This window comes from Hippichthys cyanospilos, unplaced genomic scaffold, assembly GCF_059441005.1.
Source record: "Hippichthys cyanospilos isolate Australia breed blue-spotted pipefish unplaced genomic scaffold, RoL_Hcya_1.0 HiC_scaffold_25, whole genome shotgun sequence".
Classification (NCBI taxonomy): Eukaryota; Metazoa; Chordata; class Actinopteri; order Syngnathiformes; family Syngnathidae; genus Hippichthys; species Hippichthys cyanospilos.
Window position 1 is genome coordinate 59628 of NW_028283381.1, and position 5763 is coordinate 65390.

The 5763-nt window shown below is 40.0% G+C and overlaps 1 long non-coding RNA gene across 1 annotated transcript; it reads left to right on the forward strand.

The window, feature by feature from the left end:
* The first annotated feature begins 5010 nt into the window (after window positions 1-5010).
* Window positions 5011-5763, forward strand: LOC148405188 (uncharacterized). The gene is made up of 3 exons (XR_015864385.1): window positions 5011-5252; window positions 5548-5619; window positions 5702-5763. It is a non-coding gene; the product is annotated as an uncharacterized LOC148405188 (long non-coding RNA).

Here is a 5763-nt window from a genome sequence, read left to right on the forward strand (position 1 = left end):
GAGGAGTAAGCAAGCAATTCTGCAGGGGAAGAAAGACCAATGAGAGCAAGCTAAAGTTAACAACAGTATACACATAGCCAATAAAATAATGCCAGGATGCCTTTGTTGATGTGCCATTTGCATATTGTGTGGTATAACTCATTGCTGGGCAACTCGGATGAGAGTACGTCTGCTGGTGGCAACAGCGGCGTACAGGGCTGTATTGACAGGGACCCGAGATCCAGGTGCTTGTATTAGATCTGCGTGTTGGGAATAAATCCACTCGTGTGTGAAAATGCCGGCTTCCTGATACCTTTCTATTGCAGAACGAGCCCGCAAATTGTTGGATGAGTGGCAGTTGGGTAAGGTCACAAATTGGAGTCAGATTACTAACTTGAGTTTATGTTGAATTAGAAATAAAATTCCAACAGTATTCATATTTCTTCACAGATTCACACCATTCAATCGTTCCACATCATTCCACTTTTCAACTCCCAAACCTTCAAAGGTTTCACCTTCACACGCAATTTCTTCAGAAATTGCACTTTTTCTAGTTGTGTGAAGGTGAAACCTTCACGCTTATGTTTTTCTCCACCTTTATTGTGTGAAGGTGAAACCTTCACACTTATGTTTTTCTCCACCTTTATTATTGTGTGAAGGTGAAACCTTCACACTTATGTTTTTCTCCACCTTTATTATTGTGTGAAGGTGAAATCTTCACACTTCTGTTTTTCTCCACCTTTATTATTATTGGGTGAAGGTGAAACCTTCACACTTATGTTTTTCTCCACCTTTATTGTGTGAAGGTGAAACCTTCACACTTATGTTTTTCTCCACCTTTATTATTGTGTGAAGGTGAAACCTTCACACTTATGTTTTTCTCCACCTTTATTATTGTGTGAAGGTGAAACCTTCACACTTATGTTTTTCTCCACCTTTATTGTGTGAAGGTGAAACCTACACACTTATGTTTTTCTCCACCTTTATTATTATTGTGTGAAGGTGAAACCTTCACACTTATGTTTTTCTCCACCTTTATTATTATTATTTTTATTTTTTTTATTCCGACCGTTTTTTAGGTACGTTTCAACTCATTCCCAGTTCATCCAATTCATGCCGTTCAAACTTCATATCATTCCACATATTCATGTTTAGTGCGGGTCTATTTTTCAAGTTTCAACTTTTCATCGTTTTCCTACAATTTAAGTTTTTGTACCGTAAAAATGGCCTAATGTTAAGTGAATGGGCTGGTCTTCGTGCTTTATTTTTAAACTTTAACGTTTTCGATATTTCCCATGTCTCCGTAGCTCATGGGATTTGTGTATCGCATTCGCACTTCATGTTCGTGGGTTCAATCCCAGGCTGCGTCATTTTTTAGTTGTGTGAGTCTTTTTTAGTTAGTGCGGGTCTATTTTTCAAGTTTCAACTTTTCATCGTTTTCCTACAATTTAAGTTTTTGTACCGTAAAAACGGCCTAATGTTAAGTGATTGGAGCGTTCTTCCTACTTCCTTTTAAAGCGTTCACGGTTTCGTCATTTCCCGTGGCTCAGACGTTCTGATGACGTATATCTACTACATGTTCGTGCGTTCGATCCCCGCTGTGTCTTTTCACACATTCAGTGTTTTTTTTCAGTTAATTCAGTATTTTTTTTTTTGGTTTCAATTCCTTCCCAGTTCATCCAATTCATGCCGTTCGAACTTCATATCATTCCACATATTCACGTGAAGTGCTTTTTTATTTTTCAAGGTTCAACTATTCATCGTTTTCCTACAATTTACGTTTTTTATACTATTCATATTTAAAGAATTTAGCCTTTTCAAACTGTTCTTACTTTCATTTCATCTTTTCATTCCACAGTTGAACTTTTTTCAGTTTTTGAACTTTGTATTATTCGTAGTTCTTCATAGATTCACGTTCAAAAATACTTCATTCCCTATATTTCAAGCTTTCCCAGTGTGGTCTTACACTGCCCCCCAGTGGCCCAGTGGTAGAGTTGTCATCTTCAACATGTCCGTGTCCCGGTTCGGGCAAATCGCGTTTCACGTTTACAGTTCAACTTTCAGCTACAATTCAAGTTTTTGTACCGTAAAAATTGTCTAATGTTAAGTGAATGGTGTTGTTAAGAAGTTTCTGATTATACTTAACGATTTCGTGTTTGAATCGTTCTGTTATTACTATAATAAAAAAGCTTGCAGCTCATTGGATAGCTCGTGGCGTCTCATTTGCATCGATCGTGACTACTCATTTGCATCGACCGTGACTACTCATTTGCATCGACCGTGACTACTCATTTGCATCGACCGTGACTACTCGTTTGCATCGCTCGTAGTAATTCTGGAGACGCCTCTTCCGGTCATTGCGTGATAGAACATAATACAAATGTGAATAAATGAAAACACAGTCCACACTAAATAAGATACAATACCAGTACATCTAAAAAACATACATGAAATGAAAATAAGAGAAACATATTTATAAAAAAAAAAGACCGAGGAAAATGCAACGGCAGCGACGACGAAAGAGGAATCCACACAATAATGGGTGAAATAAAAGCAACTATACAAACCAACAACAATACATTGCAAGTCTAACACGAAAAAGAATAACGTGGAGGTGAAGCCAAGCCACAGAGGGAACAAGGAAATGCCTCAGAAAGAGTGGCAACAAGTGTGGCTACCGGTTGCAGCAGCCACAGACGAACATGGAAATGCCTCGGAAAGAGTGGCTACTGGTGGCATCAAGTGTGGCTACCGGTGGCAGCAGCCACAGACGAACATGGAAATGCCTCGGAAAGAGTGGCTACTGGTGGCATCAAGTGTGGCTACCGGTGGCAGCAGCCACAGACGAACATGGAAATGCCTCGGAAAGAGTGGCTACTGGTGGCATCAAGTGTGGCTACCCGTGGCTCTCGGTGGCAGCTGCCACACAGTCGCCACACTGCATGCCGCTGCCACAAAAAGAGCCTGCTCTTTCTCCGAGGAAGTTTGATCCGTCAGCCGCATAAACCAATTTTTGACGCACGGATATGTGTTCCTATTTTACAATAATCGCGATAGCGCGTTGTCTGAGGTTGCTACGGCATTATTTTCAATAAAAGAAGCAGTCAGACTAACCATTGCCCAAGTCCATCCTTGTTCGCACACATGCAGGAATATTACTAAAATTGAGTGTCGTCTAAAGGTTATGACGTGTCTAGCCGAATCAATTAAGAGTGCCCCTGTAAAAGGACACGGAATTGTATTCCATTTTACTTTATAAATTGTTGTCTTTTGGCATACGCGCGCGATCATAAACTTGTTGAAACACAGATGTCGCTTAACATTGGGTATTTATGGTCAAATGAACTCAAACCTCGTCGCGCAGAAAAGGAGAAGCAAAATCTCGGAGCGCATTTAACACAAACTGGCGAGGCGGTCAATGACCGCTCACAATGCCAACCCTCAAAACATAGCGGAAAAAAATAAAATGTTTAACAAAAAAAGGACGTGCGGCTTCATTACCTAATTAAGGGGGATGCACAGGTGCCGGTTGTCAAGCCCTTGTGTGCTTCTCGATGTTATTATTACGCTTTTTAAATAGTAAAAAATATGTGGTCACTGAAGGCATTGAGATAGGATGCACAACAGCCATTACAGTTTTGCGGCCTTTACCGTTTTAATTTCTAAACCCCCCTTCCCGTGAGTAACCGTCTAATTGATAATTATAACTGATCATTTGCAGCTGTCCGCCTTAAGGTGCAGGACTGCTTTAAAAAGGGGCTCACCTCTCATTAGCTCACTTTTCACAGGCTTTGCAAGAGAGAAGTAAGCAATTTGGCTACAGAGAGCTGCATACTTTCCCCACAATATTGTCCTGCGTGTTTCGGTTTTACCTAGTGAAACCTCTTTGTGAAATTTCCGTTTTAAAATCTGCAAACTACATTGGGGTGACTGGACAACTCAAAATGTATTAAAGCGACACAAAATTTGAAAATATTTCATATAGAAAGCATTGTTGCACATTTCAAAATATGTAGTATTAGCTTTATTTTCCGTAACATTGCATTATGTTCTGTAAAAGCTGTTAGAAGTCGGTGGGAGCCTGTGGAAAAACAAACATCTCGGCAAGCTGGCACGTGGGGGATTTAAAAAAAAAAAGAACTCAGCTGGAGGAAAAATCACCTAGGAGTTGGGGTCATTGTTACAAGTGTTTGGAGAAAATTGCTGGTAGCCAACAAATAATTGGAAATGTCGATTTTATTTAATGCTCTCCTAACCCACATATTTCATAATTGCAATCTTTCATTGATTGCATTTGCCAGTCTTCTTTTTTTTTTTTCCGGTGGCTGTTGTGGTGATGTTTTTTTTTTTTTTTTTTAATTCTGAATCAATTATTTTAATTCACAATAAACCGGTCCTAAGCACTAGAATATGTTGGTCACTTTTTTTTTTACATGCGCCCGAAAGAAGTGTTCTTACCGCGTCTTCACTCACATTGAACGTGATTGGCACGTGGTAGCTTCTGCTTGTGCACAGATCTGACACCAAATGGAACCTAAAAATAATTGCGCTCAACTTCATTGACTTACTCAAACGACATTTTATTTTGTCGCATTAAAAACTATTATAATGTTAATATAAAACAATTTAATTGTATTGTATAATTAAACTGACTACTACATTGTCATTTAAATAGCTGCTTTGTGGTCTTCCCTTTAGCCATTCAAGTGGAAAGTGTCTTTCATTTTATTGCTACATTTTTAATGAGTTTGTCTGAGACTTGGTACTACTTTGTACTGTTTCAGCAACTTTCCACACATTTACAATGTATAAAAGAAAAAAACGGGCCTCTCACTTGTCTTTCTCTTTCTCTTTTAGAATGTCGATGCTGAAAGCGAAAGTGGTCGCTCTCCGACCTAAATCTACGGCGACATCGTGGAGCCTGTCACCAAACGGCACACTGAAAATGGAGTGCTGCCATAACAACATAGCTGTTGCCCTCTGTGATGGAGAAAACACTTACAAATTGGTTCTTTTCGAACATTTGGCAGTAAAAGTCACAGAGGGCAACAGCTATGTTTTTTTTAAATTGCGCGGTCAGCCAAAGCAGCCCCAACGTGCTGCTCTGCAGGCGGGGCACAAAAATATTCTCCGGGCCCCAAATAAACCCAACCCCTCAATTGGAGGATGAAGCCAAAACTCTCCTCTACCTCCCATCACTTCAATCATCCCTCCTGGAAGTTATTCATCGGCTTCCTGAGGGGATGGTGTCAGTGAATGGCCAAATAACCGACGTAAGTTTATTGAGTCGCTCATGTACTTATATACACACTGGGGCACATGGATTCATATAGTCACAAAGAAGGCTCTGTAAATCTATACAAGAATACAAAAAAATATCCACACATTTAACGGTTATACTGCATATCCTCTCATTTTGGAGGTAAATGCTAATTGTGTGTGTGTGTTCGCGTGTGCATGTATTTCTCTCGCTCTCTCTAATACACACACCCAAAGGTGACAGGAGGAAGAAAAGTACTGTTTCGGCGACACTTAACCTTGTTTCTATATTTATTTGGTCCACTTAAGATCCGTCCGATACGCATGGTGAAACTTCGCAGGGAGCAGCCGGTACCCATGCGGCAAATCACCATAAGAAAAGTAAGTACCCCCATTTTAATCTTCCTGTTGCACTTCACAAGTAAAGTGTGATTTTTTTTTTTTTTTTTCCAACCTATTGCAGGATGAGGCGGCGATCAAGGTGACTCTGTGGAGGGAGGCCAACCTGTATAAATTAGAGTTGGG